General features: G+C 38.0%; 1 protein-coding gene across 4 annotated transcripts in view; it reads left to right on the top strand.

The window, feature by feature from the left end:
• htr4 (5-hydroxytryptamine receptor 4) overlaps positions 1 to 26,488 on the top strand; it is a 259,262-nt gene that overhangs the window by 42,706 nt on the left and 190,068 nt on the right. The window contains exon 1 of one of the 4 annotated variants that reach the window (XM_041990013.1): positions 16,703 to 16,749. The exons of the other annotated variants lie outside the window; for them this stretch is intronic. The gene's annotated coding sequence lies outside the window, so the exon portion shown is untranslated. Of the gene's footprint in view, positions 1 to 16,702; positions 16,750 to 26,488 lie in introns of those variants that run through there. 4 annotated transcript variants of the gene reach the window in all.

A 26,488-nucleotide genomic window follows, 5' to 3' on the forward strand; every position in this document is an offset into this window, starting at 1 on the left:
AATAGACATTCTTTATTATTTAATACTTCAGATCAAATTTAATTTATAAACCATTTCTCATAAAAAGTAGATCAAAGTGCTTTACATGATAACAATTTCAAAACCAATCCATTCCAATCCAACTTTATTTATAGAGCACTTTAAAACAACATAGTTGACCAAAGTGCTGTACACAGCCTTGGACTTAAATATAATACTAAACAGTATAAAAAGCAATTAAAGCTGCAAGCAGCGATGAAGGCCCTCGCACCTCTGGCGCCGCTCTGGCCTATTGCACCGCCCCCTCGGCCTGCAACCTCCCTCCCCAAGCAAGCTCGCTCTGGCTGGCAGTCGTACGCTCAGTCGTCCCCATGTTTCTGCCTCGTGTGGTCATTGTCTCTCTCTGACCATCATCTCATACATCAATGGGCCTAATAATGACATCAGAAGTGGTCATGACCTTGTTCTGACCAATAGTGTGAAACAAATCCAAACACAATCATGCTTTTAAGATCTGCAGATATCAACATGGCCAGTAGGTGGAGCTATAGTGTTTGATCTTGTACTAACATGTTGAGGTTCGGACTTTAATGACAACTGCCAAGTATCACGTCATTGGGTCAACCGAGTCCAGAGTTATAGCCACTTCCTGTTTGATGGCGAGGGACAGAAACCTCACAGGCAGCCATTTTATTCATGATGGTGTAAGCAGTTTGTTATATTGTGAGTCATGTGTTCATCAAGGATAATATTGATGAGTTTGAGTAGGTGTGTAGGGTTTTCAATGGGATAAAAGGGGTACTTCCTGTTTCCAGGGGGCGGGGCTATGGCGTTGAAAACATCAGGACATGAAGAGGCTTTTTGGTTTGTACTGGCATGTTATATAAATATGCCACATTTCATGAATGTCAGTCAAAGCAGTGGTTGGAGCTGATAGAATAAATAATTATAGGGGGCGCTATAGAGCCACATAACCAGCATATGTCTATTTAAATCAGTTCCAGGCCTGACCACTGTCCTTCCTGCCGAGTTTGGTGGAGATCGGAAGTACTATGGGTCAGTTGCAAATACTTCCTGTTTCATGGCGATGAACGCCATTCGCCATGGTTTTGCTTGAGGAAGGAACTTGAGGATTGTTTTCGGTAGTATCACGAAAGAGTTTGACCTGATCTGAAGCACTTTTGAGTGTGTGGAGTTCATTCCTGAGGAGAGGGACCCCAGTGTCTGAAAAAGACACTTCCTGTTGAAAGTGGGCGGGGCTTAGACCAAGACCAGAAGTAGTTCAATGTATCTGTTCAGGAACAGACCCTGAGTAATTACTGTGAGTGTGATGGTGATTGGATGAAAATTGAGGGATTTATACTGATTAATGATGTCATGGCGTTTTATCCAAGTTTGTCATGACGCCACCGTCTGGCCATGCAGCATTGAGCAATGTCCAGGTGACAACATCTGGACATGTAGATGTGGTCAGCATGGAAATGACATCAAACGGGGCCATTTTGGTTAAGATAGGTTGTTTTATATGTAAGTTATGTCAGTTTCGTCTCTCATGGCGAGATATCAAAGTTTGAGGCCACGCCCCCGCCATGCCCTTTCTCCTTTGAGAAAGTTTTGCATAACTTTTGATCACACATGCCTCTGGAAGCTTCAGAGTGATTTTGAGGTAAATACGATATAATCTGTAGGAGGAGTTCGTTCAAATGCAATGGCAAGAAACAGGCCAAAATGACCCTGAAAATGACACGTTTTACAAAATGGCCGACTTCCTGTTGAAATTAGCCTATAGGTCTAATGGACAGTTTTGTGCATCCTGGCATAGTAAATCAATGTGGTGAATTTCATGCATGTCGGTCCACGTAGGGGGCGGGGCTGGTTCATCAAAATATTGTAGGGGGCGCTATAGAGCCACTATGTCACTATTCCAGCATATGTCAATTTGGCTCAGTTCCACGTCTGAATACGATCCTTCCTGCCGAGTTTGGTGGAGATCGATGGTACACAGGGTGAGTTACAAGTACTTCCTGTTTGGTGGCGTCGGACCAATATTCGCCATGGTTACGTTTGGCGAAGGAACTTGAGATTTTTATTGTGGTATCATGAAAGGGTTTGACCTGTTGTGAAGCACTTTCAAGTGTCTGGGGTTCATGCCTGAGGAGAAGGACCACGACAACTGCAAAGTAGCACTTCCTGTTGAAAGTGGGCGGGGCTTAGGGCTAGACCGGAAGTGGTCATATGGGTCTGTTCGGGACCGGACCATGACTAAGCCCTGTGAGTTTGATGGTGATTGGGTGAAAAATGAGGGAGTTATAGTGATTGATGAGGTCATGGCGTCTTATCGAAGTTCGCCATGGCGCCACGGTCTTGCTTTGCAGTGTAGAGCAACAGTCTTCACCGGATATCATCCCCAACTTGTTTTCAGGTGTCTGATGCAGTTTGACCCCGGTTGTGTTCAAAACGTCAGAGAAGTGGGTCTTCGAGTAAAAAACATGACTTCCTGTTGCCAGGGGGCGTGGCCTATTCATAATCCAATAATGACCACATAGATGTGTTGAGGATGGGACTAGTATCATACGAGGCCATTTTGGGTCAGAAAAGTTGTTTTATGTGGGAGTTATATCAATTTCGTCTTTCATGGCGAGACATCAAACTTTGAGGCCACGCCCCCTGTACGCCGTTACTCCTTTGAGAAAGTTTTGCATAACTTTTGATCACACATGCCTTCTGAACATCCTCAGCCATTTTGGTGTCAATACGATAATATCTCTAGGAGGAGTTCGTTCAAATGCGAGGTCAGTAAAACGCCAAAATGGCGACTTTGACCCAAAATGGCCGACTTCCTGTTTTATTTAGACCTATACTATAATTTCTTTTTTTGTTCCCCCCACCATGTGGAACATGTGTGCAAAGTTTCATAGAGATTGCTAACTTGCAATGGAGGGGCATCACAAATAGGTGGCGCTCTGGTTCAGTTTTGCCTGAACAGTCCCGAGCAGCCCAAATTATTAAATTTTTCGCATTCCAATGGGGGGGTAGGCAAAATTTGGTGAGTTTTCGAGCATGTTCAGGCCCCCAAAAATGCGATTCATTGTGCGAAATAAAAATAATAATAAACGCTTGCATTACAATAGGCCTTCGCACCGCCTTCGGTGCTCGGGCCTAATAAATAGACTAGCAACAGTAACACACTTCATAACTTAGAACATTAAAAACAAGGCTTCACACTCCACACACTTCACATTAAGTATAAAACCTAACAATTTTAAAAACACACACCTAATAATAATTTTCTCAAATGCATTCATACACACATGCACATACACTCTTGGTGGACCCGAGACCCAAGGGTCCACCAAGAGCAAAATAAGACGATGACATTGCTCTGCGGCACCGAGTCAGAGGCCGCACGGAAAGTCAACTCCCCACAGGCCCAAGAACCACTCATATCCCCTAACAGAATCCTGCCCAGGAACCTGACAGTACCAGACTGCTCCAGACAAAACCACCGTGGGCCAGTGGTGCCCCAATACCAAGGACACGTCCATGGCTGCAAAATAAAATTACTTTATGAATCCTGATAAACTGGAGCCTACTAGATGAAAAGCCTCCATTATCTGGAAATATAACATTAGTAACATTAGTAGTGTTGTTTCCAAAGTTATAGGAATTTTGTAATGGGAATGGTGTGGGAATGACACAGCATCCTGTGTGCATGAACTTGACCAAGGGTTTTGTTGGAGGGCAAGGTCCAATTGGGGTGGATTTATTAGATGGTCTTTCCCATCACATGCTGTTCCCCAGGCTAGGAAACTACCATCTGCTATTACAAGTCTGTGCTGAAATGTTCTTCTGAGTGGTATGTGCATGTTCTGGGAGACAATTTAGCTCTGCATATATAATTTTTTTTGGTTTTTCAATAAAATCAATACCGGTGAGAGACTGAGAGGAGGAAACCACTTGGGGTATACATCCAGTGAAGCTATTTGCTTACTAAAATTAGAGTTTAATATCCCCTCTGTGAGGAACCCCACGATGAAGAAGCATGTGGATTTATTAGTGTTCATCTGCGTATTTCTTAAGAGCATTATGTTCTGCTGAGTCAGTAAAACGTATTTTATAAAACATAGTGACTTTGACAACACTCAAGCTACTGATAAATGAAATGTAGACATTTGTAATGTTTAAAGCAGGAACCATCTAACATTGGTGTACAATCCCATTTATTGTTAAAATTTACAACAGTGCAAGATCTCAGATCACTTCACCTATAAGTAAATGCAGTTTTTAAAATTCCTGCTAATAAATCTGCACAACTCAGTTTATATAAACCTCTTGGGAGACAAAATGTTATCCACAGTTGTGAATGGATTCTTTATAAATGCTCTTGTGCAGTCTCCTTTGTCAATATCAGAGGCTGCCACTGAAGAGAAGTTCATCTGACAAGTTTAGTCACCTACACCTGATACACACTTCTATTGCCTTTCAAGTGTCTGACAGAATAAATCAAGAGGCCCTCAAGTGCCTCTCTAGTCTGAAAGAATATTCTAAGAAGGAGAGAAAAATGTCAGGTACTTAAGCATTTGCTCTCCTTTTAAATGAACTGAAATAAAATATCCAAAGTTGTTTGTCTTTGTCTACAATCAAATGATCTCTTGCACATTTGTTTTGTACAATTCCAATATTGGGTTTTTGTTTTAGTTTGAGATTAAATTACATGAATTCTCTTGAACACACTTCAGATGGTAAAGTGCTGTTTTGTTGGCAGATCTTTCCAGTTAGGCCCTGTGATAGACTGGTGACCTGTCCTGAGCATATGATCCCTCTTGCCTGATGGCAGCTGGAATGAAGTAAATATTAAAAAATGGATGGAAATATTCCAGTTAGATACTGTCATCTAAGTCCCTCCGTACCCTGAGATATTTGTTGTACATGCACATAGCCAATGCTGCACATGTATCCCTTTTAAATCAACTTGTACAAGGATGTCTTTCATGATCTTTTCCTTCAGAGAAGATGAGCATGCTACAGACAGATGTCATCTCCTGCTCACTCACTGCTCACGGTGAGTGACATTAACAGCATCTGCCAGCCGTCACTCTGCTCAGCTCCAAGCACATAAAAGTCAAGTCAGTGACGTGACTTTGGTCTAAAAATAGAATCTTGTAATTGTTTGTTTCATAAAAAATGACAAAGTTTTCATTGTGAAGCTGTTTTTGTGATTTATTTAAAATTGAGCTGACTTAATTTCTTTTTTTATATATATACTTTGACCATTTTGCTTCATCTAAATTGATTTCTATTTCAGTTGGTGTTTGATTTGTTTTACGAAACAACCTTCAGAAACACCCTTCGTAACATCAGTCGCTCCAGGATTTTTTATTTTTTTTTCTTTTGTTTTTTTTGGAAATGTTCCAACCTAAAACGCCTGATTTTGAGACAGCTTTGGTGAAAAGGTCTTTAAATTTTTTTCCCTTCAAAAGCATCTGAAATTTATTTAAAGTTTTATTTACTCTATTCCAAATTACTTTGTGTAAAGAAGCACACTTGGATGTTATTTCAGTGTCCACCAGAATGCTCTTGAAGTGAGGGATGCCATGATTATAGATTTCGTTGGTACAACTTTGCTCAGAGAAATAATCAGGATCTTGTGATTTTTATGCATTAGTTAATTCCACTACTCTGTAAATGTGTAAAACTACATTTAAAATCCTTATAGGTCTTTAAGTTTGATTTATTTATTCCTTTTGATGCTAACATAGAAAAATAATATATAGACAAACCAACAAATTACCTTCTGCTTTTTAACCAATAACTAAATACTACATATTAATATTAATTAATTTTTCTCATAGTAAGTAAATGGGAAGTCTGCAGGATCTCTATATGCAGTAACATGTCTGTTTAAAATATGGTTGTATGAAGTTCAAAGAAACTCTAGAGGGTGTATGTTACGTCCCAATATAAGGGGTATGTTTGGGCATAACAAAAAAAGAACGTTGAGGACAGATGGTTCAGTAAAATAAGCACGTTTTATTAAAACCTGTGAACGGTGAGTGAAACCTGTAACAGAAAGGCAAAGTGTGCTGGGGTTAGCGGACCTGCAGAAACAAACAAACAAAACCCTATACCAAACACACACCGAGTGCAAACGAAACACAACCGCCACTCGGTGGTGAAACTAAAACCAAACAAAAAGCAGCAGGCCCATAAACTAAAGTGACCGTCGTCACAACACAAAACACTAACCTAGCCCAGCACTGAAAACAATCACACAGAAGTAAACTAACCACACAGAACTAAACCCCTAAAGCACCCACAGTGACAAAAGAGGTTGTCGCGACACCCGCACACACCTGGTGCACAATGTGAGGGAGAATAACAGTAACAGTGTAGAATAAGCAACTAAATGCAATATAAAGTAATAATGGAACAGTATAAGATTTGCGTCTCCATCTTTTTCATCTTAAAAGCCAACTGTCCAGCTTTTATTGGTGTGCTTAGTTTACTGCATAGTTTAGCATCTACAGTGGTGTGCAAAGTTCTTCACCCACTAATATGGTTGGAAGGGAAATGGGGAATATGTGCAGTGATATGTGAAGACAAAAATGGGAACACAGTAGTTAAGGCAGAAACAGTTTGTACCATTCTTATGAGCTTGAGGTGTAATTTGCTTTGCACAGCTTTATTCTTCAACACAAGCTAAACTCTATTTCGGGCATTTTCTGCTCTTGCAGAAGTACCCCTTTGCAGAACACTCAGAACCCTCCATAGATGGACGTAATTTCAGTGGAGACAAATAGACACCCGAAAACCCTGGAGTTGGCACTTTGCATTGGTGGAATGTTTACTAGCTCAGTGTTAACTGAACCTGGGGGGGATTGACTCTAGCTGACACCGGCTGGTTTCATAACTAATTAAGTGCCACAAATGTCCACAAATGTCGCCTGCATGAGCTTAAAAGAATAGCCACCAACAATGTTCTGTGGTGGTGATCCAGACGTTTAAGTACAATGTGCACTTTTTCCATGAAACTAAACAGTGCTTCCCTTTGAGCAAAAACTAACAACACGGAAAACAAAACCAAGAGGCACCAACATTTGAAGATGCATGTGGCGAGGAAAGCTCAAATAAGTAGACATGTATATGTGGTGGCTTATTAGAAGATCTGTGTAGAGCCCATTATGTGGGATCTCTTGTAATTTCTTTGGATGTTGGCTGTCTTCTGTTGTGTTCTTTGTTGAGATGGTCCCGCTCCGATTCAATAATGTTAAGGTCTGGGCTCTGGGGAGAATCCATCACTCCATCAGACTTGTTCCCACTGATTTTCTGTCCAGTTTTTGAGTCATAGGCATACCTCAGCCTTTTCTCCCTGTTTCCCTTTCTTAAAAAGGGCCTATTCACAGCCATACTTCCATGGAGAAATAGACAATACGGTTTGTCTGTTGTGGATTTCTTTTTCCATCTGCCACTTCTTCTGTCCTCCACTTGTCCTGTTCTTTTCCTCCCCTTTATACTGTTTGAGTGAGCTCTACTTTTATTTGTACATAGCAGGATCCAGCTGATGTCAACCTCATTTTGTTTTTTTTGGCAGCACTCCTCATTTAGTCAATATTGTACTTGAGCTTCCCACCTCCTTGTAAAACAAAATGCTGAAAACAACAAATTTACACTCTGGGTGAACTTTTCTGGTTTTTGTTCTAATAATTAAAAAGTTTGCCAACTTAAAACATAAAGCACCAATTCAGGTTGAGTGTGTCTCCGATGAAGAGATGAATTACCGCATTCCTTTAAATCTACAGTACAGGATTAGTTTGAACACAGCAGAGTAAAAGCATTTCGTGGTGATATTTACCTTTTCTGGGGCAGGAGTTTCAGTTATGTAAACTTGGCTCAACTCTAGAAGTGTGAACAGTTTCTGGTTGAGTTCAATTTCAAAGAGTGAACAGAATTATTTTTATTATATATATATATATATATTAAAAAATGAGACTATCTGTAAATGAATGAAGAAACCATCCTTACAGTTTGGGTTTGCATCATTGCTTATGTGTTTTGATATGAAGCCTGGTGAGCAGAGTCTTATTACTGACCTGAGGAATGAGTCAGCCTGACACCCCAGCCAGTGCACTTCTGTTGAGCTAAAGTAATGCCTTCTATCTTTAGTTGAAACCTCACTGTGTCAACTGGTCAACTTTTTGAAGGCTGTTCATTCCAGCATCCAAATGAACTGGTTCAGCTCATATTACAAAAAGCCTTCACACTGTTTGAGCAGTGGGTCAAGTGTAGGGCAAAAGAACTGCCATTTGTATACAAAGTAAACCTTTAATCTTGGTCCTAAGTGCACATGTTTTATGTATCTTGAGTAACTATAGTTACTGTAATCTGCAAACAGCTCTAATAAAACTGTGCACTACCTTCATAGTGCCAAAGTGCAAAAGGACGTAAAAGGACCGGTCGTGAAGCTGAGGGCAGCCTAAATAGATGCCAGACATGACTGACAGTTAGCCTCTGAAGATGAGGTCATTGTTGAGAAGGAAAGTTGGTTGCGTGGCGGTGGCTTGGGCATCTCCAAAGAGACGTGAAGAAAATTAGGCCGATATGCAAGGACTATTGCCGATTGGTACGCTCAAAAACCAGCAACACAACAAATCTGTTTAATCATTTAGACATTGCACTACGAGCAGCATTCAAAGAGGTTACTGGCAAAAACATTCTGCTACTACTGTATGCAGCTACTGTATGTAGTAGTACAGAAAAGTAGAAGCTGAATAAAATCACATAGGGACGGAAAGTTCTATCAAAGAAACAATGTTATTACTGATGCTATTTTAAAAACCAGATTTTGGCAGTAACTGTGCAAGACATGCTGATTTTGGGCATGTAAGTGCCTTGTTACAGAGGTGAACCAGATCTACAAAAGACACATTATCCTTCTTATTTTGGATATTCTGATAGTTTTCAAGCTTGAGCTGTTTCTGCAAGAAAAATTCCATTTGGAGATGAATCTGTTCCCTCACAGCAGTAAACATAAGCCAGCAAAAAAACAAAACAAAACAAACAAAAAAAAAAACACTTTATTGTTCTTTTTATAAAGATTCTGATAGTGATCTAATTTAATTTGCTTTATTTACTTTGTATGTTAGTAAAATGTTAAACTAATCTTTAGTTTTTAGAGTCCCGCACACATCAGAGCTCGGCTAAATCAGTGTTGCCAATTTAACTACTTTGCAGCTATATTTAGCGAGTTTTCAGACCCATCTAGTGACTATTTCAAAGAAGCGACTGGTAACAAATCTAGAGACTTTTTCTGGTGATATCGGAGACTTTTGGAGACTGACGTGAAAGCATGCAAAGTTTTCTCTTCTCAGTGAGCAGTGGTGCTGGCTCAGGGCCCTCCCCCTGCCCACTAGTGCTCACATTTTAAAAGTTAAAAGTACTGTAACATGTTATGGACTAATAAATCAGAGATCAGATGGAGCTGTTAGCTAAAGTTCTTAAAATAATTCTAACTTTGTTTTGAAATCTTTTTTTATTTCTTTTAATACTGTTTTGAATTGAAATGCAATTAAATGCATTTTTCCAGATATTACCAGAGCTTGAGTGTACCAAATTAATGTCTGTCTATTGTATGATTTAGTCATCGACTGAAATCTATTTGCATAAAAAATGTTGCTTTTTGAGTCCAATATTGTTATGCAATTAAAATTATTCCATGTACATTAATTATACATTAGATGCTTTTTTAATAGAGTCCCACCCCTAGAAAAAATATATTGTCGTAATTTTTTTTTTTTTTTTTTTTTTTTTGCTATATCACCCAGCCCGAGGTAGTTGTATGTATGTATGTATGTATGCCCACTAGAATTTCTGCCTATTGTTTAAAGCCAAATTGGGTTCTACTGGTGCTCTGTAATCACAGCACACTAGGAGTAAGTCATGCTACAGATTCTTAGTTGTACTGAGATCTGGCCTGTAACTCAGCCATTTCAGCACATCAAAACATTTTGTCTGAAAGCACTGCAGTGTTAATCTAGCAATATGTTCAGGATCACTGTCCTGATGGAATAATTTTCCCGGATTTCCATTTCCATTCATCATTCGTTCAATTCTGCACAGCTTCTCGGTTCCTACTGATATAAAACACCCTACAGCATGATGCTGCCAACACCGTGCATTACTGTAGGAATTGATGTTCTTGTGTGATTAGAGGTGTTTGGTTTTGTCCTCAACATCTTTAGCTATATGTATATTATGTACATTATGGTCACGTAAACCTATAAAGCACCAAATAAGACTATTTGGCAGAGGCCATGTTCTTGTAGCAGGCAGCCATGTCCCTCATTTAACTAAAAACAATCAGCACTGCTAATTAAAAGAGGCCACCAATGGCTAATGAGAAAGGGACTGCTTCTTCGATCTGGGTGGTAACACATGCATCTTATGCATCTTGTCATTTGAGCATCTATTGACTTGGCTATGCATTAGCTTGGTGAGGCTTATGATCAGCAGTTCAAATGTAGTGACCCACTGGATTAAGCTGCCTCTGCTTGGAATTAGCATGGGGAGAGAGGCCATTAGGATTTTTAGGCTGACAATAATCTCACAGAGGTTTAAAACCTACTAAATATTCCATTTTTTGGTTGCAGCCATGACAAAGCTGACTGGATTAGACACTGGAATAACTTGTCTTGTTGTCTAGTTAGCAGCAGCCCATGAGGTACGCCGTCACTTCCTGCTGTTGACTTGATTGTCACAGTCTGAGCTTCCCACCATACACTAGAAAGTTCTGTCTTGCAAAATGCATTTTGATTTAAGTATGGCTTCCTGATATGACTACAAATTTTTACTTTGTGATGTGTGTTTCTGAAGTGTCTACCACTCCCTCATATTATTTTATTTATGAGACCTTTAACTACAGATATTTTTGTATGATTTTGATAAATAACCTTTCACAATTATATTTCTCACAAATTATTACAAGCTCATTAAGAATGTCATTTTTTTTATCTCAATGCCTTCATAGTTTGTTTCCATTAGTTTAGTAGGTAATTATTATAAATAAATAAATAAATAAATAAAAAAATAAAAACTTTAGTTATCTGTTGGCTTCTTATGAGGTCAAAGTTTGACATCAGTTTATGATCACTTTGTCATGATAATTTTTTTAGGCCGAAACTGTTCCCTCATTTGTCTTTTTTTTTCTTTTTTACTGAGCCAGAGTGGCTGTCTTGTAGCCTGAGGGTTGTGGGTTCGATCCTCCGCCTGGTGAGCTCATGTCGAGATGTCCCTGAGCAAGACACCGACCCCCAAATTGCTCCTGATGGGTCGTGGTCGAGCACCTTGCATGGCAGCTTCCACCATCAGTGTGTGAATGTGTGTGTGAATAGGTGAATGTAATGTATAATGTAAAGTGCTTTGGGATGTCATCCCAGGTGCAGTAAAGCGCTATATAAATACAGACCATTTACCATTTTTTTCTAATGAAAGTTTTACTGGCAAGGATGAACAGAGCCTCTCAGCTTTTTTCCTTCTTATTGTTCCAAGTTTCCAGCTCTCAGCTAAATGAGGATCTTATCTAGCTGATAGCAAGTCGGCACTTTGAAGATGGATAGTTAAAAAAAGTTTGTGTGTCATAACACCATGACACACACTGTGGACTCCGAGGTCAAGTAAGGTGATTGGTACTGAGCCACTGTACCAGGAACAGCTTGCTAAAGACTACATGGATTACAATACTGTAATAAAGATATGGAAACACACATACACACACACACACACACACACACACACACACACACACACACATGCTCACATGAAAAAATGCAGTAAAAATGCAATCAAGCCCATCTATGAGCAGGAACACACTCACAGCTCTGGTGTGACTAACTGTGGTCTCCTTTCATTGGCACAATGCATTCCCTAACCCCCCCCCTTTGAACCTTAATCATCACAGCTGAGTTTCTAACCTTAACCTTTAGCCTAATCCTAGCTATGACTTAACACATCTCAGATTCTCTTGTCCTAAAAACAGTGGAATCATAATCAAATCAAGAGACAGACAATGATTCATACCTCTAGCAATAGTAACAAGAATACCTGGACCCTATGACTAGTACATTACATTGCCTTTTTATGCTCTTATCAATGTTCGCCTCATTGCCAATGTTGCCAAAACCCAGCTGTAACATGTCGTTCAAGGCTGAAAAAAAGCCTCAGGATGCCACTGGACAACAACAGCTCCAGGAATGTACTTAAGAAATGTCACTGTGCCACCAAAATTTGTCAGAAACACATTTTTTAGAGTCAGAAAGTTACATATTTCTTCATTTTAAAGTAGCACTAAGTGTTTTTCCACAGAAACACAAACACTTCACTGAGTGCTATTGTAATTCATTTATTACTTAAAATATATTATTTTAGCTGCTGTTCCTGCATAGTTATGAAATTGCCATTTTCCCTCCCATCACCAATAACCCATAAAGGGATTACTTTTTGCAAAGCTTTTAGTAAAGTCATAAAAAAGTAAAGTTTTGTTGTCATTCATTTGTAAAATATTTTAACCATAATTCCTGTATTTTTTAAGCTCCTCACTTTATAACTCATTTTCAACTAGTTTTTGCATCTGGATTTGAGTGGTTAACATATGCTATCACAGTTCTTCAGATTGGACTTGAAACAGTGAATTAAATCTTTAGGTGTTGTGTACGTTTCTTAAATTTAGGGTTTACAGTATGTGCCATGCAAACTTTTCTCCTCCCTGAACCTGTTCCTGTTACTGAAAAATCACACACCGTATGATGAGTCCACTGCCATGCTTCACCGTATCAGAAGCATTAGCTAGATGATAAGCGTTGCCGTGACAGGGGCGCTTTCTGCATGGAGTTTGGGTACTCTTTCTGCAGCTGCTTGGGTTTTCACTGGGTGGTCCATAAGATATTCATGTGAGGTTAATTGGCTGTATGAGTGTGATGGTTGTCTGCCTCTTTCTGCTAACCCTGTGATAGACTGGCAACATGCCTGGGTTGTATTCCGCCTCTCACCCACCGACGGATCAGACAGGCTTGACCCTCTCGTTACCATGAGCAGTGTAAGAAAGGATGAATGGAATGGTGCCTGGAACTCAGGCAGCTTTTGTTTCACCAGACTAGGCAATATTTTTCGTCATGCTCTCAGAAAATCTTTTTGGAGAGCAGATTTCTGATGGTTCCAAACTGCTTCCAATTAGTTTTCCAATTATTGAGGTCACAGGGGTCCTGGGAACACTCAGGCCTTTCGAAATGGGTTTGTACTCTTGGCCTGGTCTTGGATTGGATAGCTTTGGTGTCGTCTGTACATGTGGTGGAATTATGGGAGCTGATGCACACTGTTTGTGCACATAGTTCGTTTGACTCGGTGTATATTTCAATTACGATCTCAACAAATCGCAGTGATATTTATAGGAATGATGATGATGCATTTAAATATTGAACCAGTGTAGTTGTGTGTCCAAGTAGTATGTGATTAGTAAAAAATAATATTGTGTAGTAAAATACACTTATAGAAAAAAAAACAAAAAAAAAAAACCTTTATACCTTCAAATGTGTATGGCATATGAATCTATCCTTCACCAACAGCTGCAGAGATGCTGGCCTGTGTGAGCAGACAGGCGCAGCCGGATTTTCCACTGCTGCGTTTGCTGTCAGGTTCTCTACTCTGGCCGACATATTCGGGCACGCTTTGGATTGTCACTAATGAGCTGCAGCAGTGTGCAGGCGTGTTGGTGACCTACATGCTTGTAGCTTCCAGTGATGGTCAATACAACTGGCCACTAAGGTTAATAGGGTTGTGGATACAAGCCGGAGTCATTCCTGCTGTTCCCCTGTGTCTATAAGTCCACTTTGTGTTTACAGGACTTAACATCACTTTTAATGGTCAGCTCTAGTGGGGTCTTTATTGGGTGATGTGTTTGTCTTTATTTACAAACACATCTCTGGTGATAGAACTGCTCTGGAGGGAGAGTTTAGTAGTAGGAATAAGGAGTAAAAATGATGAAGCAGAGAGAAGGAATGCCATTGTAGACTGATTATTTCTTTAGGAAATAATCCTCACATTGGACAAATATGAATATCTTCCAGTTGGGTCCTTAGGCAAGACCCTTAACTCTACTGCCCAACCATCTTCAGATGTAAATCGCTTTGGAGAAAATTGTCTGCTAAATGACTGTAGAATAGAATAGAATAGAATAGAATAGAATACTGTAACCAGTTAAAGTAGGGGTGTCTAGCTCCAGCCAGGTTTTTGAAATTTCCTTGCTCCACCACACCATAGTAACTCAAATTAATGAGTCATAGTGCAGAACGTCAGATGCTCTTGGAACGATTTAATTTGAGCAACGTGTGTTGGAGCAGGGGAACATTGAAAACCTGTTGGACCGACTCAAGGACCGACTTTGGACACCCCTGAGCTAAAGTAACAAAGAATACAATGGAAATGACTAAACCATTTGAAGAGGGGATTTGTGAATGTTTTTAATGGCTGCAGAGACCACCTTCATCTACTCTGCTGCCTCTTTTTATGTCTCTTTCTGAGAATGTGCACTATCATGATCTCCTCAGCTGTTGCTCTTTGCTGTTCTCTAAAACTGACTTAGGAAATCTGAAGTGAACTTTGTATTGTATTGTACTAACAACCATGCCAATATAAAGCACACATCACAAAAAATATGTTAGCAGGGATATTTGACAACATTTTAACAACATATTGGCCCTTGAGCCTCATTTATGCTCCTTTTATATATGTCAATAGTGTATCTGTATCAAACACTGTCAAACATCGCTGCCCATTAGTGCTTTATGTTGGCATAGTATTTAGGCAATACATCCACTAAAGGGCAGTGTAGAGTTCAGAGTTCACCTCCGAGATCCAACTTCTTATTCAGACAGCAGCAAACATGGAGACGTTGGAGGAGATCATTATAATGCACATTCTCAGAAAAAGACCTAAAATGAGGCATTGCAGTAGACAGCAGTGGTCTGTGTGGCCATATTTTGGCTTTTTTTTTTGTTAACTTAAACTGGTGACAGGTGAGCTTTATTGTGTAACACTGCCCCTGTGGTTTTTGGTACTCCATTTGCTCTGCTTGGGTCGGCATCTGCAAGATGACTAAAAACAGACTGATAAATGCATGTAAAGGACACAGATGATGGACACATACATCCAATTGCGTATTTCATGTAGAGAATAAATGAGGCCAGTCGTTAACCATTCTGACACGTTTACAACAGGAAATGATACAGTAAGTTACAAACTCACAAAACTCCCCACTGGAACTTTTATTTCTTACATTTTATCTATTTTATTTTAGTTTTTCTGGTTAATTTATTTTATTTCTTTTTAAAGTTTGCTTTTAATGCATGTTTTTTTGCTTCCTGCCCCCCCCTGTTTATGTAAGGCACTTTGAATTGTCTTGCACATTAAATGTGCAGTACAATTAACTGCCTTGTCTTGCCAAACAGGACATATGAAAGGTATTTAACCGTTAACGACTTCTAGTCAATGAAATTCACTGGTGGTCAAACAGAACAGTAATGGAGATTATGGTTATTGTAAAAGAGTTGTGACTATCTACACTACTGGTTGTGTATGGATTTGACCATATTGACATCAGAAACATGACTGTTGCAGGAATAATTATAAAACTTATTCACCTGTTGCTGCTGCTGATGCTTTTTGGCTGAGTTGTGACTAAATTCAGCCAGAAAATCCTCACTGTTACACCAGTGTGTTCAGTCTGTGGTGCCATTCTACTTCATATAAAGTAGAGCTTGTTACAATAAACTTAATTTTAACTATGATCTGTGTGTACTGTTATTACTAACAAAGCTTAACAGTAACATTCAATAATAATTTAATAATAAAATTATTGACTAATATCAATAATGATTATATGCATAGCAGTGATATCAGAGACCACAAATAAATGGCTAAACTTCTATTTTTCAACTGGTGATATGAATGAAGACACCTCTGCAGCAGCTTGTAGAGGGCTCTGGAGTGTTTTCTTGGTAAATCAAGACAGATAGAGTAGATTTATCTGTTTCTAGTACAAGCAAAGCATGTAGCTGCAGCAGACAGACTAAAAATTAATCTGTCAAACAACATAAATGATCATCCAGCTGTGATTCTGCATCACTAAAGTTTGAAGGTGAACCACAATTATACAGTCCCGCAGCAGCTGCAGCAGCATCATGAGGAAACTTGGCTTTATTTCAGCTTAGCTAGCCTCTAGCTGGAACAAAGTTAAACAGTATTTTCAATGTTACAAAGAAACAGCATACCTTTTTTCTTCACTTCCTGAAAGCCACTCCTTAGCGTTGTTGACGTCTCTCAATAATGACCTCTACCTGGGATGCGTCTCTAGTAACTCATCCCCTCCCTCTCTCTCCCACAGTGCACTGTGTAGCGCAGGTTTTGTTTTGGTCAATCAAATGATGAAAAACAATGAGGGTATTTGGGGTAGTCTTTTTTGGGGTATTTGTTCATATTTTATTTTCAAAACAAAATAGGAGGGAATGGCGCCAGTCGGGGCTCAAAATTATTACTTTTATTTATTTTAATTAAATTTAATTGAATTCTTTTTTCCCCTTGACAGCTTACAGCAGCGCCCCCTGCAGCGGGTGGTGCCCTGGGTGACCTCTTCCAAGAGCAGGCTCCTCCAGACCCAAACCCACCTTTGTAACCACTAGGCTACCACTCTCCTACCAACCCCACTCTAAACCATCATTTACGATGGTAAATAAAAGATATTTCATGAACTCAGTAGATTATTTTTAATCTATTTTGTAAACTAAACTGGGATTTGATTGCTGCCAGCATGTTGTTGTTTGGGTAGCTGAAATAAGCAGTAGAAGATTAAAACTTTTACGAAAGAGGCCATATTTTGCCCGTCATATCTGATCAGCATTGTTTTTAATTCTAAATAAGATGAAAATAAGCTTTTAAAAAGTGCTTAATGAGTCACACATGAGCTGTTTTGATCATCTGTAATAAACAGCCTGTTTACTTCTGTTTGTTTCACTGAAGGGAAATCATAACATTCATACCTCTCTAGACTTTTTTTTATCAGTATTCAAGACAGGAATTATTTTAATTATTTATTATTTTGACACAGTATATCTGAGACGAGTTAAACTGAAGTCACGGGCTCCTTCAATAACCTCAGCACTGGAAAAAGTTTAAAATTGAACAAAGGAGAAACAACACATCCAAGAAGAATGTTTATGGTTTATTTTTACAGGCTAAAGCATGAGATATAACCATTTTTTTATAATAAAGGGAACAGCTTGGCAGGCTGGCTGTGGCCTTGGACTTTGCCCCGGATATGTTAAATGAGAGGAACCAGGCTCGGTAGTGCATTATTACAATGTTGTAGGTGCTGTAAAAACAAGGCTTGTGTTAAATAATGTTCAAGACAAGAGCTTGCATTGTTTACGGAGACAAAAATAAAAAGTTGTCTGTATGGCCTGACTCTGGTCCTCTCCTGGTACATAATAAATTATCATGCTTGAGGTCATTTGAATCTGATTTTAAAATTATTGCTTTTGTCTATTTTTTTCTTTAACACATTTTTGTTGTGTATGCAGTGCCTAAATTACAAATTTGTAAGGGTCTATTAGAAAATTCCTTCTTGTTTCAGGTAAAGGTGCATGATTCTGGATTGGCTTGTTGTGTAGATGATATTCAGACTGAATCTGGAAGTGAATGTTCCACTACAAGTTTTACCGCATGTTGTTTGTTTAAAGTGTGTGTCTTATCTATATTTACACTTGGAAATAAAGGGACCTCTAGTGGATGTGTGAGACTTGTAGAAGAGCACCATGAAGCTGGATTTGTCACAAAGTTTCTACTAAAATTGTAGTAATTTTTACTCATGATAGGATCAGTTTTTACCACTTTCTCCAGAATATGAAAGTCCTCACACAATACTACTGAAGCACAGCTAAAGACTTCATGCTAATACCAAGACAATCATTTTAAACTAAACTGCTAATTAGAAGAAATGAGTCATTCTTAAAGGCAGAGGGAGGCTACTTCTCCGATACATTTGGTAGCATGTTCCACTATTGAAGAGCCATGAATGAGAACAATCTTGACTGAGACCGCCTTTATTGTAGGGGCAGCAGTATGGGGTTGAGGAGATAAGTCCATGTGATAAAGTTTGATTCGGATGGCCATGGGTAGCTAGTAACTGTTACTGAGTAATGGAGTGTGCCTTTCTTTTTCTTTTTTTGGTTGATGTAACAGTGTGTCACCATATTTTGGAACATTTACAGGGCTTTCACTGTGCACGCTGGAAGGTTGATTCTACATTGATCCTAGGAGTGAATGTGCATGGTTGGCCCTGTAATGGCCCTGTGATGGACTGGTGATTCATCAACCTGTCTCCTGTCAGACAGCAGCAGGAATTGGCCCACACTGATGCACTTGTTTTTCCTTTAATCAAGTCAAAATGTCCACATGAAAGAGGTGTATAAACTATCTACTTTAGTCTAAGACACAATTTGCAATGTTGTGTTGTTAATATTCTGAAAATAATAAATATCTGATGTGTGACAGTAGGTTTCTTGAAATTTTGGTTTGGGAGAGAGGCAAGCAAGAAGGTTGATTAGAGAAAAGATATCCGATAATTTATTAGAATATTACATTTAGCGCAAAACGCCATTGGGCTTGACCACAAAGTTAGTAAGAATTCTTAAAACATTGGCCAGTTGTTAGTTTTTCATTTCTGTAATTCTTCTTTTATTGTTATGTTTGACTTGGTGCACATTTCTTTCCTTTATGTAGCATAATATGTATGTATGTATGTAACACTGTTATGATGTTGCAGTCCAAGGTTTAACAATTTGAAGGTCTCATTTGCTGAACCAAAAAATATAAAAAGAAAAAGACTGTAAGCCTGTGGGCCACTCATGGATTTAGTCATAATATGCTGTCTTTACTGTGGATCAAGTTTGTGATACAGCACCTTGTATTTGAGGGTCAGTTGTAACTGATACTTGAGTTTCAGAGACCCTGAAGTTATTTCCCTGTTTATTTATTTTTTATCAATATTAGAGCAAAATTTCATCTGTAGCACCTCCTGCAGGACTGAGACTTAAGACGCAGTTACTGTTTGCCTTCAAAAAGCAGCAAACGGTTGTTTTTTGGATTTCAACCGAGTGAGTTGGTAATGACTTACTGACTGATTACTTAATGCATGAGTGCTCTGTAAAATCATCTTTAACAATTTTCCTCCACCAGTCATTTTCTTCTTCATTTTTCTTTTATTTTGATATCCAACAAGTCATACAAACTTTGCTTTTAGCAGCAGCTGGCTGTTCTCAACATTTATATTACTGTTATTTTAAAGGTGGAATGTTTTTGTGTGTGTTTGTGACAGTCTTTGGGCATAAGTTTGACAATCAGGGTATGTGCCTTCAGTGACAGTTTATAATTGTGAGTCACTTTCTCCCTCTGCGCACTTTGGACAGTGCAGCAGTGGATTTATAAAACTTAAGTTGCTGAAGTCTCCACTGAGTCACCATGCAGCACAACACACATAAAGGTCCTGTGGACATGCAGTCCATATTGATAGACGGCCAGTGAGACAGACAGGCAGACAGGACAGTCGGTCCGTATGAAAGGTCAGTTTTTGATGACTACCCAGAGCTCAGGAACAGGCCTTGATAATATGTGTTATCGAGTGTTCTGACATTCAGTTCAAGCCAATATCTGAGTAAAATACCAGCTGATATTTATTTTCTCCTCTGAGTCATTTTTGGGCCCTGCGTTTACTTCGATTAACTGGATTCTTAAAAGTCTTAAATGCCTATCTGTGGATGTTGAGCATTTTAATATATTTTCATGTATTTTAACTAACAGTCCAAAAGAAGAAGCCTTGTTCACAAGGATGTCTGATGTCTGATAATGAAGCTGGAAATAATTCTGTGTGAACTGATATGTTGTTGAACATACAGAATCAGATTTTTGTCACCAGAAGATTCCTGCTTTTTTTGTGGTCTGTTTGTTGTCACTGTTTTTTATTTTGTGCTTTATAGTCACCTGAGCAGAAAAGCAGAACTTATTAGCTGACATACAATGCTTACAAGCGTTTGTATATTTTCTAATTCCGTTTTAGTTTTTTGTATTAGCCATTTTAATTTATCTGCATTAAAAGAAAGACTGGCACACCGTGGAACATTGACTTGGCCCTTCAGTTGTAAGTTGATGACTAATAGGTTTCCAGAGTAGAACAAATGTGTAATTTTTAGTGATATATCCATTAAAATCACTAATATGCCAAATTTAAATGTTTCCTCAAGTAAGTGTTGTTCTAAAAGCTGGAGCTAATTATTAAAAGTTTCTGTTGATAATGCTTGAAAATATCACTTGGCTACAATCTTTGTTTATACAATGCAATCTCTGTGAAGTAATAAGTAACCTAATGGGTAGATTTCCAGTTTAGCATTATTGTTAATATAACTGAATTTTATGGACTAATATTAGTCTTTATTGTTTTGTTGTCTTCCCTCAATTTATCAAGAGAAATTGGCATGGAGTATTACAGTCATGGGGAAAAAAGGCACATACTAAATCAGAAAAGAGTAAATACTTAATATTGTACATTTTATTATAGAAGAGTTATGGTGTAGATGTGTGGGAAACACATGCAAAAATAATATAAATGAAATAAAAAAATAAAAAAAAGGCTGTCAAATTGATAAATATTGCAGGATATAAAGGTCGCAACTAATTAACTATTTTTTATAAAAATAAAAGCTCTAAAATTTCCAGATTTGATTCAGTTTAAAACCACACAAAAATGTTCAGAACATTTTTAAAAAATTTTCAACTAAAATAAAGAATTTTTTTTAAGAGAGAGAAGTTGGATATAATTTAGGAGGGAAACTGAATTTAAAAATGCTGTTTGTCAGGAAAACTATGATAAATATATCTTTTAATATCAGGGTCAAAATGACCGGTTTAACAGAGAAATTAAAGCAAAGTTAAAACACATACCAGTTCCTTGTTTTTGTGCGAATGATTAACAAGCAAACATCATAGATCCAAACTGAAAATATCGAGTAAAGATCAAGTAATTAAATATAAATTATAATTTTTTTCTTTCAAATGTCTGTTTGAGCTCAGTTATAAAAAAATTTCTGATATTTTATTTGCTTTTTTGCAATTTGATGGGAATGAAAGTGACTGTGTTAAATCAGCATGTGATACTGTATCGTTGTCATTTAAACCCTTATTATTATTATTATATTAAGTTTTCTTCCAATGCACAGCAGTTATGAAAAAAAGAAAACCTTTCAGCACCAAATATTTACCACGAAATTCACTTTTCTGTTTTACCTGTTGTATAATCAATGCCATTGTTTTTATTTTTATACAAATAAGCTTAGTTATGTGCACACAATTATTTATCTGATATTACTGAAGAAATTGTATTTTTAGCCACAAACTACATTTTGCTGAATGTACCTGCAGACCAGACTGAAGTAGTCCATCTACTACTTTCTTTAAAATATCTTCCTGCTGAAAAGAGATGCCAAAAGACGGATATGGGATTCTTCAAATCTTTAAACCAATCCCAAATCCTAAAGTTGCTTTTAGTAAATAAAAATAAGGATAAACTTCCTGTATTCAGCCAGACAAAAAAAAGTTTTTCATTCAATGTTGGAGAGCCACTTCCTACCAGCATGTGCGCTGTGTCTGCACATTGAGTTTTAGAGTGCAGAATACACTCCATTGGGCATTTCAGGATTGGTTTTGTTTGGCTTCTCAGATATGGAATAAGAGAGTGAAATAGTGATCGAGTTGAAATAAAATGGGAAGTAGTTGCTTTATGTTTTCTCTGACATTTAACTGAATGAATCTACATGAAATTAAAACAACTGTCAGCTGAAATTAGAAATCAATATGACTTGAGTAACTTCCGGTAACGTCCAGCAAGCTTCCTTCAGCCAGACTGTCCATTTGCTTCTGTTGTCTTTTTTCTCTCGATGTTTTACTGATGCTTTATCATATGTGTTTCCCCATTTTCTCATTATTTTCTGTTATTTCTGCCTTTCACTCTGTCTCATCTTTGTCCCTCGACTTTTATGAGGCGCATGAATGATTTAAGGGGTCATCCCAACTTCATGATTGATACCTTAATAACTGTAGAACTATACAAATAGAAATAACATAAAATACCTGGGAGAGTAAATAGACTATCTCAGCAGCCCAGACATCTACCATGTGTACCCAGAGACCACAGGATGCTCATTATTATCCGTTTAGCAAATTGGGCCTAACACTCTGACTTCTGAGGTCTCTATGTGCAGAAGCTAAGCTGAGAGAGTCATGAGAATGAATTGAAGCTTACTTGGGCTAAATAAAAACAGTTACTGGAGAAGCATTCATCTATTTATTGAAAGAGAGGAGCCCCAAGACTACCATCAAACTCAAATTAGCATTTAAATTAAATTGGGAAATTCATCAAGAGGTGCAGAAGTGTGTGTCCTGCATTGATGCAAGCAGGGGAACGCTGGCTTCTCTGTCAGAGAGCCAGCAGAAGTTAGCTGTGCATTGCTCATATCTCTGCACAGGGTCCCCAGTCTGTCACTGTGAGGTATTACCCAGGCTAGAATCCAAGCAGCTGGCAGATGAACTTTATCTCCCCAAAAGTGAGACAAATATAATTACTGCTGTCAAATAAAAACAACTGGGGTCGTGTGTGTCCCTGAATTTGGAGGGAAACGCTGGTCAGGTGTTCAGTTTCTTCTGCCTGTTTAGAGGCTACAGTAGACAGAGTTATAGATGATAAGCGTTTGCTAGGAGTGGAGCAAGCAGGTTAATGGGCTTAAGTACAAATTACACCTCTGGGGACAACTTTTTCAACAGCATTTATAGTAAATGGCCGTTGGTCCACATCCAACGATCTCCTGCCACAGTATGTCCAGACAACAGATAGCGGTTCTTTCTTTCTTTCTTTTTTTTATTTTTTTTTTTTTTATGGTGTCATCCTGTTAATCTGTCCAGCGTCTGCTATAGCTTCACTTTCTGAACTTTCTCCACTCATCCTCTCCAATATCAAAGGTGCTTTGCTGCATGCATAATTTGCAGTGCAGCAGTGAAAAAGTTTCCCCTTAACTGACATGTGGTATGAACCTGTGCAATGCTCAGCACCAAGCACATGCTAACAGTAAAATATTGGGTTTGGGTGATAAAATGGCAATGATGCGACAAGCACATGTCAAGTTAACATCTTTCATAAGTGCATTATAGAATTATTTCTTTGTTAATATACTAAACCACAGTTCCACAAATGATTTTCAGTATAAGGAGCTCAGTTAAAGGCATTTCTTATGCCAAACTACAAGCATGTACATGACTATTTCAGTTGAAGAAATAGGTAGTTATTTTCTTGTAGCAATAATATTTGAAATGAAATCTACTCATAAGACTAACGCCAACAGAAAAAAGCCAGGTCACACTGGCACTGGCAATTAAATTGTCATCTATGAACTATAACAAGTTCCACCATTTTCACATTTTTTTTTATCCAGAACAAACAAATGACATCTATTGGTACCAAATAGCTGGGTTTTTAGGCAAACTGAAAAGGGTAAACTAAGTCTCACAAATAAAATCACTTTTGTTTTTTTTTTTTTTTTTTTTTCCTTGTTTGTTTTTTGAGAATTCTCCGAAACAAAATCCAAGTACCAGACTTGTGATTCCTTACAGTGCAAAATCTTTTGCTATTAAAATGGCTGTGGTGGATAATGTGCATATTTCAGCTAGTTGACACTAGGGACATTTCCATTACCCCTAGAATTTCACAAAACCTAAAAAAAAAACAGTAATGAAAACATCTACATTTCGAAAAAACCTCTCAAATATCTCAAAATTTTTTTATGCTTTCATGAGGTGGTTTTTCAGATGTGTCGAAATAAAAGTATATCACAAAAATGTATACGAGATGAGATTTTATGTGAATAACGGCAAGTGCACTAAACACCATTCAATGGAAAAACCTGCAAATCGCAACTGCACTTTGTCATAAGTTAAGAAATATTGCTTTTATTTTGCAAAAAACTGTAATGTAAACACAGCAAAAGACTGGAAAGTTTGACCGTACAAGGATATTTTTAAGCTATGATGTGATAGTGACGAGGTTGCTGACAAAGCTGTAAAGACCAAGATGTTGAGCCCACTGGAAAAAACAAGTTCTTTAACATAGCATATCAATAATAATACCAAAACATGCAGATTTTTTCACTTTTGGCTGACAGATAAGGTGAACGCCTTGGTTTAACACTGCATAAAAGCTAAGCAAATATGGGAAAACATGCCATGGGTCCTTTGGATAAATAAAATACATCCTATAGATTTCATTCATGACTGAAAACACAATACATACCCATCTCTAAATTCTTTGTGGACGTAAGAAATGTAAAGCGAGTAAAAATTTCCAGAATCTCAAACTGCATAATGTACAGACTTCAGCTCTTAGCTGCTTTCCATATTATTCTCACAACTACCACCATTGTTATCAGTTGTTGCTGCTCTCATTGCTCTGTTATCAGTGTTTGAAATGCAGTGGAGAAACCAAGATAATATGCTTTTTAAATTTTCCACTAATTCTATTCACAGTGCAGTCCAGGTGATATTACTGAAGGCTTTTGCTGGAGTCCTTCAAACTGCTTCTTCAGCTTTTTTCCCCCACATTAGTAATCTGCAAGAGGATTGTCATTAGGGAAACTGCCATTTATTTGAAGCCGTTTAAGGCCTTCTTTGATTGAATTGCTGAATTAACAAATTGAAACTCATTTATATTCTTAGCTGACTAAAAGTGCTTAATTGATAATTAGATAATAAATAAAGTAGTTAATTAACATATAATTGACATTGTGCTGTTTGGCTCAAACTGAGTAAGCCTTACGCTTCCATTAATTAAGTTTTATTTGACTCTGAGAAGGTGAAAAATGACCTTCAAATCTTCAGTTTGATCAAAGATGCTCATATGCTGTAACGGGTGTATGAAATTTTTGCTGCACTGAAGTCCAGTCCACATTGTGCAGTTTATATACATATATGTGCTTTGGATGAAGTCTTCAATACTGATACACCCAGCAAAGCAAGCCGATTAAAACCTTTCTTTTTCCATGAGATAACATATTTTTAGTCAATGCTAAACTTAGTTTATTATATCACTGCCAGAAGATGAGTATGTCATCTTTCACCTTGCGGGTGAAATTCCCGTTCAGGGTCAGAAATGAGCCACACCTTGGTTGAATGAATTGGGCATGTGTTAAGTTACTGGCCTCAGAATTTGATGCCACTTGAACACTTTCACACTGCTCTCAAGAGCCTGATATTAGCAGGTTGTTTAGCCAAAAAAAGCTTGAGAAGTAACTACATCGTCTCAAGATTCAAAGAGCAGGGAATGTAAATAAGACAGTTTGTAAAATTGATATGCATATGGCAGTGAGTTCACAATACTGTAAAATTTTCAAGCCTTCAAAACCTCCTTTATTTTTTTACTTGTAGAGAAATGCATGTATGTACCAGTGAATTTCTAAGCACCTGTGTTAGAAAATTCAGACTGCTTGTATTTTATGAAAGTAGGCAAATCTGATATTAAAAAAAGCACAGTATGCCAGTGAGTCTCGGTGGTGTTCATAAGACACCTATAATACATAGTAAATTACTGAGGTTTACTTGTACTTTGCAAGTGCTATGAATGCAGGCACATATAGTGGCTCTTGTGTGAAATCAGTTTCAGTGATAAAGCTGCTTTTGTTACTGTTTAAATTCATTAAAAAGAACAATGACTTAAGTCTAGAAAATGTATTGTAAGTTGTAAAAAAGAATATTTACAGTATATAGAATTTAAATGCAATGCAGCATCGTGATCTAGCAGTTTATGCATTTATACCATTGTGTAGAAACACAGCGTTAGCAAACCTGCATTTTTAGGTGTTTTTTATTACCTGCAGGAGGTCTCTGTACTGAGATCATCTGTATCTGTTGTGCACTCAGTGCACTTCTGATGAATACCCACATCTTTGAAAACCTTTGGCTGAACCTCAGGAGATCTGAACCCACTCCACCACACAGTTTAACAAAGAATAAACCCCCTCCCCTCCAGTGCTTCCCTCGGTCAGTCTAGGCTTTTTTACTGGTCAGGGTGTCTTAACTGTTGGTACTCATTAACAGCCTTTTAATAATTTGTTGTGGTCATCTTTTAATCTTCCTGTGATTGTTGAAATGTGATCTAAACATGTTCACATTACATCTTGTATGTGCATCGACAGCTCTGGCCCAGTGAGTTTGAATATTTAAAATGAAAGTTGTGTGTATTTTTAATCGCTTTTCACATCAACTAAATATTTATCTCCTTTAAGGACCTACTTCTGCCCTTAGTCATCAGATTTTTGTTCCAATCACATGCTGATATTAGTTATGAAGCCTACTGTCTCTGCCTTTTGCCCTAAAG

This window comes from Melanotaenia boesemani, chromosome 7 (assembly GCF_017639745.1).
Source record: "Melanotaenia boesemani isolate fMelBoe1 chromosome 7, fMelBoe1.pri, whole genome shotgun sequence".
In the NCBI taxonomy this organism is placed as follows: domain Eukaryota; kingdom Metazoa; phylum Chordata; class Actinopteri; order Atheriniformes; family Melanotaeniidae; genus Melanotaenia; species Melanotaenia boesemani.